The 17,931-nt window shown below is 37.8% G+C and overlaps 1 pseudogene across 1 annotated transcript; it reads left to right on the top strand.

Annotated features, from left to right (window-relative positions):
- The first annotated feature begins 9 nt into the window (after positions 1 to 9).
- Positions 10 to 17,076, top strand: LOC148881083 (glycerophosphodiester phosphodiesterase GDPD1, chloroplastic-like; annotated as a pseudogene). The gene is made up of 6 exons (XR_016104739.1): positions 10 to 329; positions 5,041 to 5,160; positions 6,174 to 7,047; positions 15,226 to 15,540; positions 15,767 to 15,923; positions 16,194 to 17,076. The product of XR_016104739.1 is annotated as a glycerophosphodiester phosphodiesterase GDPD1, chloroplastic-like (transcript).
- The last annotated feature ends 855 nt before the right edge of the window (positions 17,077 to 17,931 follow it).

The following is a 17,931-nucleotide window of genomic DNA, read 5'->3' as shown; positions in this document are numbered from 1 at the left end:
AATTGAACTTCCTTTGTAATTGTAAGTTTTCCAATCCAATGACCATTTTTGAGCTACTCCCTAAAGGGAGGGGAGAATGCTTGAAAGCCTTGAGGAGGTATTGGAAAAACAACAACATATACTCTGAAAGACAGAGGAGAGGGCCTTAGCTCATGAAAGATTGAGTAACTAGCAATATGAAAGATTGATTCTTGCCTTTTTCTGCACAGACCGGCTGGTGAAGCTCAAGTTGCATGAGGTGCATTTGTTGTAATATCAATAACCTCAGATAACCCACTTAAGGGTAATGGGATAACAATTGTTTGAATGAAGATATAGCTTATTATCAGGTACTGAATTTGTTGATATTACCATCCAAGTAGTTAAATTTTGTTTACTGTTGATCAGGAGTTCTGTGTAGAATGAGCACCTCCATGCCACTATAGGATTTATCATAGGCATTTCATGTAATTTACCTGACTCAATATGATTGGGACAAGGCTTAGTTGGATTGAGTTGATTTTCCATATAAATTTACTGGGAAGAGGTAAGAAAAGGAAAGGGCTTAGCAGATTCTCTCTGGTAAGTTTTCATTTGAGTTGATCTGATTGATAGTTAATGGTTTGTTGCTAATCTTGGAAGTTTAATTGGATAGCTGTCCTCTTGCACACTTTCATTTTTTTCTCCTTTTAAGTAATTCATTAATCCTTTTGGTTGTTATTACCATTGTCCTCCTTTAAGTAACTTCATCTCTTTCGTTTCAAAATCATCTTAATAAGAAAACTGAACATCGGTGTGTTATGGCGTCCCGTAAAATTTTCCATCAGATTTGGCCTAGGCGCGATGGATTTTTTTATGTTGAAAACATAGATCCTAGGGTAGTTCCCTAGGTACCATAACCATATTTCCTTAATAATTATTCATAGAAGAAGAGAAGATATGGAAGAATAAAATGTGCTAACTAGATAAAATTTTAACTTCTTATTTATTAGGTTTTGAAGTCTTTGAGGGTTCAATACAGCATTTAGCAATGTTTGTGTTGATTAAACCCTAATAAATAAGAAAACAATAAAAAGAAATTGTGATTAGGCGAAAGGGCACCTTGTCGCCTAGGCGTCGCCTTGACAACTATGGGCCCAGGATTGTATTTCACTGGATGCTCTGGAGATGGAAGTATGGAGGTTTCTAGGAATATCATATTCAGAAGAACCTAGAGATGGAGATGGAAGTATTTTTGTTGTCAACCGGAGTTCAATCTGTTGGGATGGCATCGGGCTATCATAAGGTGATGATGATCTGGCTTTCTTCTCTCTAGGGATTGGGGCAGTTGCAAGATTAATATAGCATTGGAGGAGGTTGATGATAGTTTTGATCTGTTTGATATAGGCTCTTTGTTATTTGATGGATCAGTAGAAATTCTAGAGGCCTTTCTTGAACAAGAATGGAAAGAGTGTAGATTGTGGACTTCAGTGCAATGAAAAATGCATGTAAGTTTGGTGATTTTGCTTTTTCATATTCAATTTTAAGTATCTCCTACGACCTGATTTATTGTAATGAACAAGTATGGCTACGGAAGTAGATTTGGGAGTTTGGTTCTGGAAAGCAGAGACAAGTAATAATATGTCTTCTAGGACATTCCTAGCCCAAGAAAATCTTCGTGAGTGCCTCATCTATCAATGGAAAACTTTATTAAAATGAGTAGGAATACCCCTGAAAGATGAATTACTAGCTCTTCTTTAGGGTCTAAAGCTAATATTCTCATTGGATTGGTCTGGTTTGATTGTGGAAAATGACTGCCAAGTTGTGAGTCGTCTCTCCTTAACAGAAGATGGTCCTTGGACCCTTGGTCCTATCATTAAAGAAACAATATCTCTATCAGCAAAGTTGAACTGTAATTTCAGTTCAGGTGCATTCCTAGGGTAGGAAGTTATTTGGTGTTGAACTGTAATTCCAGTTTAGGTGTAACTTGCAAGGGAGGATTTATTTATTTGTTTTGCCCGGGGGGGGAGGAGTACCTGGCCCAGAGTCAAACTTATGAAGGTGTGATGTTTTTGTATTTTGTAGTAGCAGCAGCATAGTAGTACATAGTTAGATGTATGATAAGCAAATTTTCTAATTATAACCAAAACAGGAGGTCCTCTAGTTATTTGAAGAAGCTTATGTATTTAAAAAGTTAATGGGTGTTAAGCCTAAATTAAATAAAGGAAGCAAGTTTTACATGAAGCATCAATTGTACAATGGGAAACTGCCAAGTTGGTGATAGCCTGTATCCCAAATCTTCCAAAGCAATTGACAATATAAGGTGAGTGTCAATATCATTAATTCTTGAACAGTTACAGGGTATATAGCTCATTGATGGCATCGATTTTCTTATCCATCTTCCATTAGGGATATATGAGCTTTGGATGTCCACAATCTCCTTTCCCCTTGGTGTAGCTCATAGATTTACCCTATATATATCAGACACATAGCTGCCCTTTCTTGCAGAAAGAAGTATCCAATACGTGGTTACCTCACACTCAAAAAAAAAAAAAAAGAAAGAAAGAAAGAGAAAAGTTTAGTTATCTCTAGTTCCTAAAAACGTACTCACTTCAAATGGTGTCGGACCCATTGCAAATGATGACCAACCTTTTAATTTAATTTCCTACTTTGAATAAAAGACTCACTGTTAAGATTTTCAATTCGTCAAATAAAAGACTCACCGTTCCAACTTCCTTGCTTCACTTACCTCCACTCTCGACAAGACCCATTTTTAGCTAGTGTTATGCATCTTCGTTCTTCTTAATACAAGACATCTTTCATAAAAAAAAGAAAAAAAAAAGATGAGATCCTCCTTTCTCTCCTTCCTCTCCATCTCCTTTCCTTCAAGGAGGTTTATGCATCTCTCTTTATGAACTACGTCTCGCATCTTTGGGCAATGAAATGCCTTGTTTCACACCTCTATGTTTTAAAAGATTACTTCAGAGGCCACTTGTAGAATTAGGAATGAAAGATGTTTAACATCATATTGGTATTTGAAATAATGCGACTGGAAAGAAATAAAAAAAATTGAAAGTTCAACATGGTTGAATATGTTTTATATGTTTATTTTTATGTATTTAAATTTAAGCTAATGGGCTTTTTAAAATATTTAGTTTAAAATTAAATTTTAATTTTTAATTAATACTATTTTTAATATTTTCTTATTTTGTTTTGATTTTATTTTGATTTTTTTTGTAAATTCTGTGCCTTGCTTCAAAAAGGAGCATGCCTCGCCTTGCATCTTGTGCCTTTGGTGCCAAATGGCCTTTGTGCACTTTTAAAACATTGGTTTTGGTATCAACAAAATTTTAAGAATTTTAACCTATCAAAAAAATTAAGGATTTTAAATGTGACTTTACTTGGGAAGTTGATTTGGAGGTTTGGTGTTGAAAAAGAAGGTGGAGGAAGATAATAGCAACGGTTTAAACCGGAGATTGGACATCAAATGATCCCCTCCCCCCATTTTATGGTATCTCTGTTTGGAAAGGTACTAACAAAATGGATAGGATCTGGCCAAGTTTTTGGCATGATAATTGGTGCACAGAGAGGCCCTTTGAGCAGATGTTCATGCAGCTCTCTAACTGGTTTGGACTTCTAGTTTTAGAAGACATGGCCATGATTGGGAGCTTGGGGAGGGGGGAGGGGGGTGGATATGCTTCAGGTCTTGAATGGGCAGGTCATTAGTGAGTGGCAGCAGGACAGTGGTGTTGGAAATGGGACAGCAGTTGGCTGTTCTCTGTCAGATCCTTTTCTAGGAAATTTAGACCTTCATGGCAAAGCAACTTCTCCTATAAGCCTATTTGGAAAACAACAGATAGCCTGATGAAAAGAGGCCTCCAGATCCATGACCAAGCCTGTGTGATGTGTGGTCAAGATCCTGAACAGATGGACCATCTGTTTATCCATCTCCCTGTGGCTCTTGGAATTTGGCTGCATTTCATCAGAGATGTAAAACTCTGTTGGGTTACTCATCGGATTGTTAGTGATCTACTAGCAGGTTGGCATATTTTGGGGACACGGAAAGATGATTTTGGTTTTGGCACCAGATGCTGTTATGTGGATTTTATGGAGTGAGAGGAATTACAGAGTTTTCAAGAACAAATAAAAGTCTGAGGATCTCTCCTTTATTGCCAGTTTGTAGGCTTGGTTCCTGGGCCGCTGCTACTTAGGAACTCTCCCATTAGGCTGTCTAATGGTTGAATTATTTCTTTGTCCCCTAGGGGAGGTATCTGTTTGTGCCTGCCTTGTGTTGTAATCTGTTGTAATTGTTTGTTTTTAGCTTAATAAAATTACTTTTTTTAAGTGACCTTTCCTGATATCTTAGTTCAATAATTAGCAATGAGGGGGTATTGAAGAAGATTTCGCCATTAGGATTAGAGCAGGATGCATGAAAAAGAATTGTGTGATTGACATGAATCAATCAGGTCCAAAGGGAAGTTTATATGATAGATAACAAATTCTCATTCTATCACTACAAGAAATTTCCTATTAGCCGGCGGTTTGTATCCAGCGGTCTCGTGCAATGCTAGCAAATCCCAGCAACATCAATCAACAAATTTGCCCACTCACGTTTTGAGTAGGGGTAACGTGACCACATGATGAGTTTCGAGACTCCCGATGGTTTATTATTTTGAAAAAAAAGAAAATAATAACCAATCGACCAATGAAATAGGGGTCCCGCCAAAACAGCTATGTTGAGCCAAAGGAGGGATTCGTTAAACATGATGACGAATATCTCTCGCTGAAAATCATCCTTTCCTTGAATCTCAATGCCATATCTTTGTTCCTCCATATCAAGAGAACTGTGGATCGGTTGTGAATATCTGCTCAATTCAGAGAGAATGATTTGAAGCCACGAACTTGTGAATAAAGATTTGAAGATTTGAAACTAGAGGGTTTGAGTTGAAGCCAGAAGATTTGTTCCTGGTACTCCATTCCTGCTTGTGCGAATGATATTCATCTTCTTTCCTTTCTGATTTTATATTTTTTTATTATCAGATTTCTTTATTTATATTCACCTCACTTTCCCCTCATATGCAGGGATTTCATCCATCGGCCCCTGGTTGCTACCCCAATCTTTTGTGAAGCCCTAAATAGAAGAGACCTATTGGATTCTTGAAGCATAAACACAGCAGCAGGTCAAGCCAAATTCAAATGTAGGTATGTCAAACCATAAAGAAATCATTTGTGGAATAAAGAATATCTGCCTTCATGTTCAAATATTGGAGATGGAGAATTTAGGTTTCCTAAAGAGTTTTTTACTTAACATTTTATTGAGGTTTCTTCTTTACTGGTTATCCACTATTTTCTCGACTCAAGAGATTTCCCTTGCTATCATCATCTTGTAAGCAAAGCCCTATTTGGTGGGGAAACTATAGGTGAAAACACAATAAATATTGAAAGTGGTAATAAAATTTCTCTACTTCACTACAAAAAACTAGATAAATTTTTTCTCTACTTCACTAATGGATACTGTCACTACTATCAACTCACAGGATTCATTAGGATTCATTAGGATCCAATTTGTAAAGTGTTTTTGATCCCCACTCAAGTTGCACCCCTAATTTTAATTTTCTGATTGGTAGAAAATCTCGATTACAGCTGATTGATTATATTTATCAGCCTTCAGCTTCAATAACCAGGGCAATAGAATTCTGTAGAGAGTCAGTCCAGATGAGGCAATCAGAGTAATAAGCACCTCACCCAAAAATAGAGCATACAACCTAACTCTCTCATCCTAACCCAATACAAGGTTTAAAACCAATAAGACCATTGGCCTACGCAAAGAGACGGAATACCAAAGTATTCTTTAAGCATGTAGCAACATTCCCATGCTTGGAAACTCATCGATGGTATTATAATCATAGAAGTCTTCTTCATTGATACCCTTATTAACAATGAAGTTGGCACATTTGTTGCCTTGTTTTAATGTTTAAGAAAAGGAAAGGCTCATGCCAACACTTGTTTTCTTTATTTTTTGAAAGATATATTGCTAGATGCCAAGGGTGTGGGATTTTCTCAAGGAATATATCAAACATGCATTGATTATCATTCTAAACCACTATTTCTAAAATGTTGTGAGATAAGAAAATCTGAAGGCCATGAAAGCATTAAATTTAGTACAAATAGAGGTTCCCTCACTATAAAAATTATGGAAAGTAAGCCTCTTACAGGTAGCTCGCCACGTACAGGCAGCTTGTCACTTACAAGCAGCTCGCCACAGGCAATTGGCCACTCCACAGGTAGCCTGGCGCCTTATGAACAACTCGCCCCTAGTAGGCCACCTCGAAGACTTGCCTCGGGTAGAAGCACCTTGGCACATTACCAACAGCTCGGTGAAAAGTAACTCGGTGCAAGGTAGTTCATTGCAGAGCAGTTCGGCGTATCACAGGAAGATTTCCTACGTGACAACCGTACCTGCCAAATCTGGAGACCTGCACCCACGTCTCTTGCCAGGTGGCGTCATGCCTTCCAAAGCTGAGAGGTGTCCCTTGTCTGGCAGGGCCGTACTTTGCAACGGTTACCTGCGCCCACCAGCTCAGCCTTGGCAAGTAACGGCTGCGACCGAGAATCAGAGGCGGTTACTCCAGATCTGTTAGAACACCGCTATATAAGAGCTCCAACCCCCCAGAGGGGAAGGGGGATGAAAAATGGAGGTAACCCCTTCTCTCTAGCTCTCTCATTTCTCTAATATCATCTTCAAGCTCTCTACTAGCAGAGTGCTGACTTAGGCATCGGAGTGGCCTCACCAGGTAAACACTCCCGGGTCCTCTGGTTCAGTTCTTGCAGGTTCCTCGGCTCCCGCCGTCTACAAAGCGGAGCAGATCATCTCATGCAGAGGGCAGTCGGGTTGCACTACACCAGGGAGCTCGCCACCAAGGCAGTGCACTCAGCAACTCATCAAGGTGGCTCACTACTAGGGAGCTCGTCAAGTAGCTCACCACCAGGGAGTTCGCCACCAAGTAGCTCATCACCAGGCAGTTTGCCACTAGGGAGCTCCATCATCCTCTAAGTCACAGGCCACCTGGGAGTAGGTCAAAGGACAAGGTACTTAGCCAAAAAATTGATACATCACGAAAAAATTGGTATGTGACTAGAAACGGTTACATCACTGCCCATTGCTGAAACCCACCTTGAAGTTGAATCTAGACATTTTCCTGCAAGATTTTATTAATTTATGATTTTTTTGCTATTGACAATTTGGCTTTAGGGCTTTAACAACAATGTTGACATCTCTCTCCTTGGCCGAGGAGACCTAGGTTCATTAACCTTAGAATTAATAGTAGGTCAGCTGTTTCTTAGTATAGTCCTCTATGGGTGTCATGGTGGTTTTCTGTGTAGTTTGGATCCCAGAGGGTGGTGATGTGTTTTCGTTTAGTTGCGATCTTCACCCTTGTATTTACCTTTTTTCTTTTAATTTTAACAAATTTTGTATTTTTATTTCCAAAAAAGCACATGGAAGATCAGGGGTTCAATCATGACCAACCAAACGAAGTAGCTCTATATAGGTTCTTAAGAAGTCCATATGGCTTATTAATTTGTTTCTCTTCTTTGCCTTTATATGGAGGAAACTGTGGTTGCATCATGTGGCAATGATTCAAATTTATAGACTACATAGGTGAAAACACAAGAAAATTGAAAGTGGTAATAATTTTTCTCTACTTCACTACAAAAAACTAGATACGAATTATTGAAATAATCTAATTAATTACATAGAAAAAGATAAAACAATAAAGGGTAAATACCAAGTAGGTTGGCCAACATTTAGCTACTACCATCATCTAGGACATCTTAGTATGCCTCAGAGATCTTTAGCTTTGAGACACAGCAATCCTGAGGTATATTTTCAATGGTTTAGAACCTAGAAATGAAGCAAACATGATGGTTGTGGAAACTGTCATAGACTACTCAAAATATGAAAGACAAATTGATCATGAAGATTTCAAGAATGATGAAGACAAGCTTTATCTTCTGACAGTAATTCTTATGGTGGAAAGTGAGAAGACTGGTCTAATGTAACAATTCCCAATGCAAGGGACCAGTGGTCATGTTAAAAGTTCCAAGATAGCATAGCAAGTGAGCCCCTGATATCCACATTGTCATACTCCCAATCAGTAGTAAATTGAGATGAATAAGAGAATCACTGGTCAATAAAGTAATAACAATAATGACCAAATTTCGTTGCAAAAACTGCAGTGAATGAACATGTGCTTAACCGATTAGTCATACTCTTCACACAACTAACAAGTTTCTCTGTCCACCATCATTCCTCTCTTCAACAGATTGTCCCTTGTTAAAATCTTATTCATATAGGCTGTCCAAACACACAAAGACTCCTTTGAGGGCCCACACATGATCCACACAGCATGAGATGGAAAGCCATTATCCTCTCGTGATATTAAATGGTTATAAAAGGACTTCACTGAAAATTGACCAGAATTCTCTCAGGTCCCCACCTTCCTATCTTCTCTACCCATGTCCATCTGGACATTGCACAAAAAATGCATTAGGCCCATCAGAGGTTCAACTTCCCAATCATTTAATTGCCTCCTGAACTGTGGTGTCCATGCCCCGATTCCATTGTTTTCTGATAAGTCCTCAACTACCTATGCCCCTATCTTTGTTTCTAGATCATACAAGGATGGGAAGTCATATTTCAAAGGTCAGTTTCCACACCAACAGTCGTTAAAGCATTACTCTTTGTCCGTTCCCTACTGCATACCTTACCCCTCTACTGAACTCTCTGTGGTTGTTTTTTTTGATCAATAACTCTCTGTGGTTGTTTTCAATCCCCTTCCATGTAGAACATCCAAAAGTGTGATTGGCTTCCCCTGGCTCTCATCCTGATATCCTCATACTGTATTTGGCTTGAATTACTTTCTTCCACAACTCCCCATTCTGCTTGCTGAATCTCCCAAACCGCCATCCCATTAATGCTACATTCACTTTCTTCAACTTTCTCATGAACAAGCTTCCAGCTTTCTTTATCCAACATACCTCATCCTAAGACAGTTTTTCATGCACAAAAATGGAATTTCAAAATTGTAACAGTGTTGTCTAGACAATTGACATAACAATTATCTAGACAATTGTTATACAACACGAGTAGTTTTTAAATAATTTTCCTTATAGTAGTGACTTCACTAATCTATAAGGTCAATATTGGCTTGCAGGTATCTGTACAGAATGTCCAACTTCAATTGATGCATGTTTTTTGTATGTTTTGTTTTTCCTTTCTATTCATCTCCCTCTTCATTGAATGAATCTGGTTGGCTGGTAAGTTATACTGTTTCAAGTTGGGCAAAAGTATTTTTGAAACAATCTATATGGTTGTCAATGGGTTCGGTTAAATGGTAAACCAGCCTTAACCCTTTTGGATCTGGGGTTTACTCAGCCTCAATAAGGTGTCAGGTTGGCTCAGGTCAAGCTAACTTGACCTGCACCATGTTCGGAAGACCTGAAGCAAACCTTATCCATTGGCATCACCAATAGTGTAGGGATACAATGCATATTCTAATTGAGTTGATGCATACTACAATCTGAAGAATTATTATGACTATTCTGAAGCCGACACTCAAGATAATTTGTTGAAACATTTTGAGATATAACCTGTGGGCCTTTTATCTAAAATCTCCTACAATCAACAATGTGGTAAAATAAAAACTGATTAATCTTCAAGAACTTAATTGTATGTTTGTTCAAGTGGTCAGTATGATAGTGAGTAATATTAATTCTACACCAAATGGAGTAACCAGTAAGCTTTTCTTATTTTTGAGACTTTGACTGGTTGGGTGGTATGTTTTGCTCCATTTTAAAGTTCTGTTGTTTCATTTCATTTTATTTCTTATCTTTGAGATTTTGACTGGGTGGTTCAAATATCAACCTGTTAATTATCTCTCTTGTTTTTTCTTCATTCTCATGTTTTAAACTCGGCAGTGGCTAGGCGTGGATCATAGTTTTCAAGGCATCTAGGCTGTGGAATTTTAAAATGTTTGTTTTATTGAGTTTTTACTTTATATATGCTTTTCTAAGTCATTTTATTGGTTTTGTGTGCTAACTAGCAATCATGTACACTAACTATTAACACTATAAATCATTAAAATGAGTATAAATTTCATATAAAAAGCTAAAAATATAAAATATTATCAATGAATCAAGTTTCAGACATGTAATTCAGCCATAAAAAAAATTTGAAGAAGAGAATCCAATTCAGCCATACAATCACTGAATCAAGTTTCAGCCATGTAGTTCATCCATATAAAAAAAATTAGCCATATAATCATATATATTAATGATATAAGAAAATTTGAATGAGAAGAAGAAGAATTAAAGAAGAGATTAGAGAACAATTGAAGAAGAGAAGAGTAGGTTCGGCAGCTTAGGCTGTTAAAAACTGAGATGACTCAAGTGTGAATCATGACTGAAATACTGATTGAGTCGGGCGGAGCCCCTTTAAAAAAAAAAACAAAAAATAAAAAAATGGACTCATGGGGCGGACTGACGACTGAGAGAGAGAGTGAGAGTGACTGACTGAGAACAGTTGAACTCATGGGGTGGAAGAAGAAGAAGAAAATGATACAATGTATAGTTCTCTTAATACTAAAATGATACAATGTAATAGGTTTATTTTAAAAGAATACAACAACTAATGAAATATTAAATTAATAAATTAAAAAAAAAAAAATTTTTTAGGTGAATGTAGGCGCCCCCTTAAGTCTCTGGGTGGGCGCCTAGGGCGCAAAACATATGGCGTTTGGGCGAGGCGCTCTTTGGAAAGCGCCTAGTTGCCTAGGCGCCCACCTAGGTGTCGCCTTGACAACTATGGCGTGGATAAAGAATCACAAAAGCTTGTGGTTACAACAATAACAAATCAGGTGAAGTTACACAGTTCTGAAATCATAATGGTATTTTGTGTTTTCTGATGCATATCATGTTTTCTGGTAATGATTAGTATGCAGATTAAGTTATTGAATTTTTAGTGCCTCAGAGGATATTGTTTCAGGATGGATGGATGACCTTTTTTTCAGCATAACAGTACCCTGAAATTGAATCTTAGTTTGTTATCAAGCTTGGAAACCCAAGTATACTCATTGGGGGCTTTCTAAGTAAATGCCACAATCTAATCATCCCATTATGTAAAAGACCCAAGTATACCCAAGTGTACTAATATTTCAATGGTTTTAGGCAATTTATTGATAAACAAAGAATAATAAATATATGTAACTCTCAAATTTATGTAAAAAAATATTTTACTCCTATAAGACTAATATTTCTGCTTTCTGTAAGGGATGACAATTGACAATGACCAAGTACATGGACCATGGACCATAAACATGACGTACTGGGGAACATTTTGCTGCTATATTGACCAGCATGACCACCCAAAATTACTCTCTTTTGGCCCCTAACTATGCTAAACCTCATAATTAAAAAGGTCCCTATATCCTTCTAATGGAGATAGGGGAGAGAGAGAGAGAGAGAGAGAGAGAGAGAGAGAGAGAGAGAGAGAGAGAGAGAGTTAGTGGCATATTTGAGTAGGACCTTTTCCTAATTCTGTGGGCAAAGGGGATGTGAGTTAAGGGCAAAAATGTTGTATATGTTACATAATCACATATTATCAACTGTTCAAGTTTAGACCCTTAGATGTAAAAGCCTCGTTTATAGGGATGTTGTTCTACATTCCAGATAATTATGGCACCCAAATCCTTCCATTAACATAACTGATGGATGATACCCAAGTTGGATAGACTCTACTACTTTGGATATTTCTTAAGGAAGAAAGCTTTATTATTGCAAAAGAATAACCAGGTGGCAGGTGACCTGATCCTCAAAAGGTACATCAAGAACCATCCAAAAAATTAAACCAAAAACAACAAAAATTTTAAGAAGTATAGCAGGGTGATAACCCTTGTTTTTCCTTGTTGACCTTCGAACTTGGACTGTCCCCTGTACGTCCTTAGATTTATGGTTCTTTTGATTGATCATCCAAAAATGAATCGAATTGGTGCCATGGTTGGTGATTCATTGGGTTGATATTGGGGACTATGAGAGGTATTCTCAAACGCAAGGTGCCAACCAGCTGATTGGTAATTAAGGTCTCCTGCTGGTCGCAGCAGAGACTTAGGATCGAATCCCACCTGCACCTGGGTTGGGGGGGGGTTAGGGGATGGGTTACACCCTGTTGTGTATTCCATCAAAAGATATCAAACAAAGAAAGGTATTCTCAAACAAGTCTCAGAAGACTCTTGTTGAAAATAAATTTCCTAACATCTCTATTATATATGTTGAACCTTACAAGCAGCTGGTCCTTATGCTCTAAAGGGTAGTTAGTACGTCTAACAAATGAGCTATATATAGGGGCTTTTAAGTCTCTTTATTTATATCAAAACCTATATCCCTAGCTCCTTTCAGATAGCAACTCTTTTTATTTGATTAGTTTTCCTTCAATTGAATTTTTGTCTCACTTCACCGACATGACAGAGATAAAACTTTTGTTCTCAATGAGTCTAGTTGAAAACTTGAAAGGTTCTTTCGATATAAATAGGGCCAGATAGATTGAGGCCATGACTAGAGGGAAACATGCTTGTATCTGTCAAACATTGATGAATTTGGGTAACTATTGGGCTTGAATCACTTTTCCCCATGATATATATGAGACAGTTCACGTCAACTTTCTTGCGATAGCTTCAAATATCCCACATTTCTAGGGAGAAAATTTGATTCAAGGTCATACTGCCTAATATTTTTAGTCTGTGCACAAAGACAGCTTATCAGAAAGGTTTCCAATGTCCAATTCATAGTCTCATCATCACCATATAGGCAAAACTGAACAGCAAACTATCTATTCACATAGTCAATGTGATGTATGAAGTAGATAATGAGGGACTCTGTCAATGTTTGATCACTATCATGAAATGGAGAATAACTCACATCTGATTGTGGACTCCTTCAATGTTTGATCATTATCACGAGGTCATCAATTATCTGAATACATGTTTTTCCTTCCTCTTTGCATGGTTGGACTATTTATTTGCATGATAAGAATACCATTTTCTTGAATTGGTAAAATCCTCCGTCATGTCTGCATCTCTTTCTTATATGGCCATGAAATAGTCAATCATTTTTATCTCATCCTGCCTTTTACTACAGAAGTTATGATGCCCAGATATGAAAGAGTGCCATCAATGCATCAGGTCTGGGCTGGTCATGGTAGATCAGTCCTGAACCAATTAGGAAATATAGAGATCCGGCCCCGACTCAGACCCTATAGAGTTTGTTACATACAGAACCAGAACCAACCCTATTATTAATCAGGCCTATTGGGTGCGGACCAATCAAACCAATTGGAATATATAGAGGATTCAAGTTACATGGACAGAGGACCCATACTACAAAGAAGTAAACCCCTCTACATGTAAGCATAGAAAGAAAGGAAATAAAAAAAAATGAGAAGATTCAATTTCAAACCAGAACTTTACTCAACTTTGAATGATTCTAGAATGAGAACAATCTACTTGAAGCCCTTAAACATTTTGGTGGAGTTTCATACTATTGATGCCCATAAAAGAGATCAAATATGTTTTGGGACAGGAGGAATTTAAGGTCTTAGGATGTGTTTAATGCTTTAGCTTCTTTTTTCCAGTCTTCTGAGACCTCTGCTTTACTAAGCAAGCACAAAGCCCCCCAGCCCCCAGAGAATCTTTATTTTTCATCTGCTGGATCTGGTCTGGCTCATCTCAGTGAGGTCCAAAATTGGGGTTCTTCTGGCAGTATCCAAGTGAATGGGGATTGACCCACCAACTTAATACTATCCACAGAGGGATTGAATTGGTTCACTTTAATCCAGCCAAGATAACCAAAAAGAAAAAGACCCAGAAAGAATCTTGAACCATAACCCTAGCTTATATTCTGTCAGGAATCCATGTGCTGTATAATTAACAGTAGATGGCTTTACAATAATGTTAATTCTGTGTTATGTGTGCTGAGTAATGAATTAATAACTGCCATTAGATACACAGACAATGCTCCTGCAAGTTGCTATATATGGTGGATTATTTTTGTTTTGTATATTTATATATTGTCTGAATCAGGGGGCAACCTTGCCAACTGTGTACATGTTTTTGTAAAAACCCTAATCACTAAGAGATCTTTTTTCCTTTAGATTTGAGAGCATTGAGGGGTCATATAATGAATAAGGAACAAATTATTATGATTGAGGTAGGGCATATTTGCTACCATGCATTGAGATATTATTAATAAAACACTTCATATTCAAAAACAAAACATAAGAATATTCCTGCCCATGCATGTTAAGTTGGTACCCCCAATCGATATGATGTTCTTAGCTTCCACAGTCCTGATTCTCTGGACTACTTACTCAATATCCAATGGAAAGATGACACGTCTCAAAAATCAGTACTGGAGTGCAGTACCAGTAGTGCCCAACAGTATTTATTCTGGTCGATGCAAATCCAGACACACCACAAATTCCAGCAACAAAATGACCCAATTGGTTGCACTCAGTCATGAATTCCTTTAAACTAGAGAACTCAACCCAAAGTAGAGTAGAGAACATACCCTTTTGCTTCAAATGACTACCATTGTTCCAACCTACATGCATTGTTCAATGAACTTTTAAGATTTCCAATTTATGCTCATCAACTTCCAAAGATGATTCCATTGATTGGTAAACCAATCCATTTACAGAGGAGCAATCAGGACATCAATTGCCCAATGTTAAAGCTGACTGAAAGCTTGAAACTACTTGAGTGCTTATTGCTTAGAGGTGTTAAATGTTGTACATTATCTCAACTGTCCCTTAAGCTTAAGTCCTAGGGTTAGTTGGTCCATTGCTTTATTTACATGTCTGTTGTGCTCCATTTAGATACTGAAAGCCACAATTCTAGAACCAAAAGCTTGTACAATCAAGAACTGTATGATGATCATAGAATGCTTTACAAGTGAAAGGTAGTCACCACTTAATATATAGTTCATACCCAGTTGATGACTCATCTGAGAAATCCAAAGTGGCAAGGCCATTGAGATAGCTCACATGTTTCACTTTCTGTGTCAAATCCAAAAACAGAATGATGGTTTTGGATAAGACGAATTCTCCTCTTTTCTGTGTTCCACTTTTAAGTGTTGCCTGTGGAAGAAGCTTCAGTTCTGTGTTGACATTCAATTGGATGAAGCTCATCATCTTCTCAACTTTTCATCTGGATGCAGCATGGCTTGTGAGAAATTTGCAGAGCAATTACCCTGTAAGAACACCCTGTTTTCCTGTTAATTATCTTTCTTTCCCTTTCTTTTTGAAGCAAATGTTATTTAAAATTGTCCTTGATCAAAACCACGTATACTTGCTCACAAATGGAGGGACCGAAATATACCCTGATGTCAGAAGGAACTCCTTAGATGAAGCCATAAATTTGTGCCTGGCAAACGGCTTGCAAGGGATCGTATCCCAAGTCAAGGCTATATTCAGAAACCCAGGAGCTATAAACAGGATAAAAATCTTACCCTCCTAACCTACGGTCCATTGAAGTAAGTTTCCTTTTCTTCAAACAGTGAAACTTGGATTTCTTCTATTTGGTTGACAGGTTTCAATAGCCAGTTTGGCCTATTGCTGGATATATAAATGCTTGAGGACTCACTGAGTTGTTTGTGCTAAACTCGGTCTATGTATATCTGTAGATTTCTTGACTGCAGAACAGATTTCTTGTGATTAGGTTCCATTTCAGCTGTATTGATGCTTATTCTTGTGTCTCAGTAATGTGACTGAAGCGGTATACATGCAATATCTAATGGGTATCGATGGGGTGATTGTGGATCTGGTTCAAGAGATTACAACTGCGGTTTTTGACTTCATCAAGCCTGCAGTAGAGCGGGAGGAGGAGAGCTGTACTGAAGGGGATGGCCAGATTCAGGTGATGACAAGGCCCAAATTCTCTCAGCATGAACTGTCATTTCTACTGAAGCTTATGAGTTCATACAACTTTAAGTCCCATTACCTCTATCCTCTTCCTCCATTTTTGATCTAGGTAACTCTAGCTGAAGCAAGCGGCTTATTGTAGAATGAACTGATTGTCAATCTTATATCTAATTTTGTAGCTTAATCATGCAAAATTTCAGTCTTCTTAAGCATCTTCTCCCTAGGTTTCTTTCGTTGATTAACAACCTGGATGCATGGGATGCAGTTTGAGTTGTTGGGATGTTATCTTAATGTGACCAGCCGCCTGAACTCTGGTTCTACAATTACATTTGTTCTACCTTACAAAATTTCACCCAAAGAGGAGCATTCTGATGATCCTGATTAACTCTCGTACATGGATGAACATGAAGGTGTATTTGATGCCAATACTGATGATGCAGATTCTGGCATCTTTTATTTTCAACCAGCCACCTTAGGTTCTCCTCACCTGCTGGATCTACAAGGACACAAAAAGCACCAACAAACAATATTAGATATGGTTTTCCCAATAAGCTCAATGGTTTGTCAGAGGAATCCTATTCATTCCCTTCTAATAACTGCACATCAAGAGAGAAGGCTTCACTTGAGGATGCTTGTTCAGTGGCTGATGGTGGAGAGACATCATCTGAACCTGAAAGTTCATCAAAGCAGAATCTAGACTCTGATAATGAAAATTCCACTGGTAGAGGCAAACAATGCCAAGTTCATTCAAATGGACAAATTAAGGATTCTAAAATGGAGACCTATCACTTGGAAAGAACATGCACTGAAGTTGGTGAAGTGGCAAAGTCAAACAAGCCTGCAAATGCATTTGAGAGGCTGAAGCATGAGAAATCAATGATAAGCCTCCACAGCACGTCTAGTGGCAAAACAAAACTTCCCAATCCAACATTTAAGTCCAAAATTCTACTCGTAGAAGACAACAAGATTAATGTAATGGTGACACAGTCAATGATGAAGCAGTTGGGACACAACATAGATGTTGTGAATAATGGTTGAAGCTGTGTGTGCTGTTTTTTTTTGGCCACAAAATTTACTCCCGGTTGAGGGGTGGCTATTACAAATTTATTGATATGCATAAAAACCTTGGAGGGGGGGGGACGTAAGAATCTGAGAAACTTATAATTAACGAATGTGCAGAAAATGAAGACCTAGACCATCTGTGATAACCAAATTCTAGACATGGAAAGGAAGAGTTTCTGTGCAGTCATAAACAATTTTTTGAGAAGATAAGCAACGAAGCTTTGCAAAAGCATCTGCCGGTTGGTTAGCTTTTCTATAAATATGTACACAAAAGAAATCCAATCTACTCCTAAGCTCTTGTACTTGGGACAACCAAAACCAAAGCTTCCATGGTGCTGTATACTTTCCGTTAAGAATATCAATCAAGATTTTGGAGTCTGATTCCACCATAATTTTATTTAAATCCGAAACAACGACAAGGTTTAAACCATCTAACAAAGCTAGTCTCTGCAACTAGATTAGTTTTACTGTCATAAGTGTTAGAGAAAGCACAAACAAAACAGTTTCTTCCATTTCTAATAATACCCTTTCCACCACGAAGGGCCTGTGTTTCCTCTTGAAGTGCCATCAACATTAATTTTCAAAAAACCATCTAAGACCACCATTGAATGCACCACTTTAATGTTCCTACCTTTGATCGATTGGATCCACAACCCCAAACCACGAAGGATAGCTGTTGGTTGTAGTTCACCTTACGGGTCAAAGTTAAAGAAGAAGAAACCTCATGGAGCCATTGCATTACCACCCAAATCACCAACTTGGAGCATCTAAAATTATTTTCTATTTTGTGCCTATTTCTCTCTTTCCAAATCTCCTAAACTGCAAAGCAAGCAATTAACCCTACCACAACAGCCCATTGATTCTTAGCCGATGCTGCTAAAAATTAATTAGAAAGAATCTCCTTAATACTCTCATTCCCCTTGAAAGACAACCCTAAAATT

Source organism: Nelumbo lutea, chromosome 1 (genome assembly GCF_056320005.1).
Source record: "Nelumbo lutea isolate HS-2025 chromosome 1, American lotus-T2T, whole genome shotgun sequence".
NCBI lineage: Eukaryota > Viridiplantae > Streptophyta > Magnoliopsida > Proteales > Nelumbonaceae > Nelumbo > Nelumbo lutea.
The sequence above is the reverse complement of the archived record's forward strand: the minus strand, read 5'-3'. Positions and strand labels throughout refer to the sequence as shown.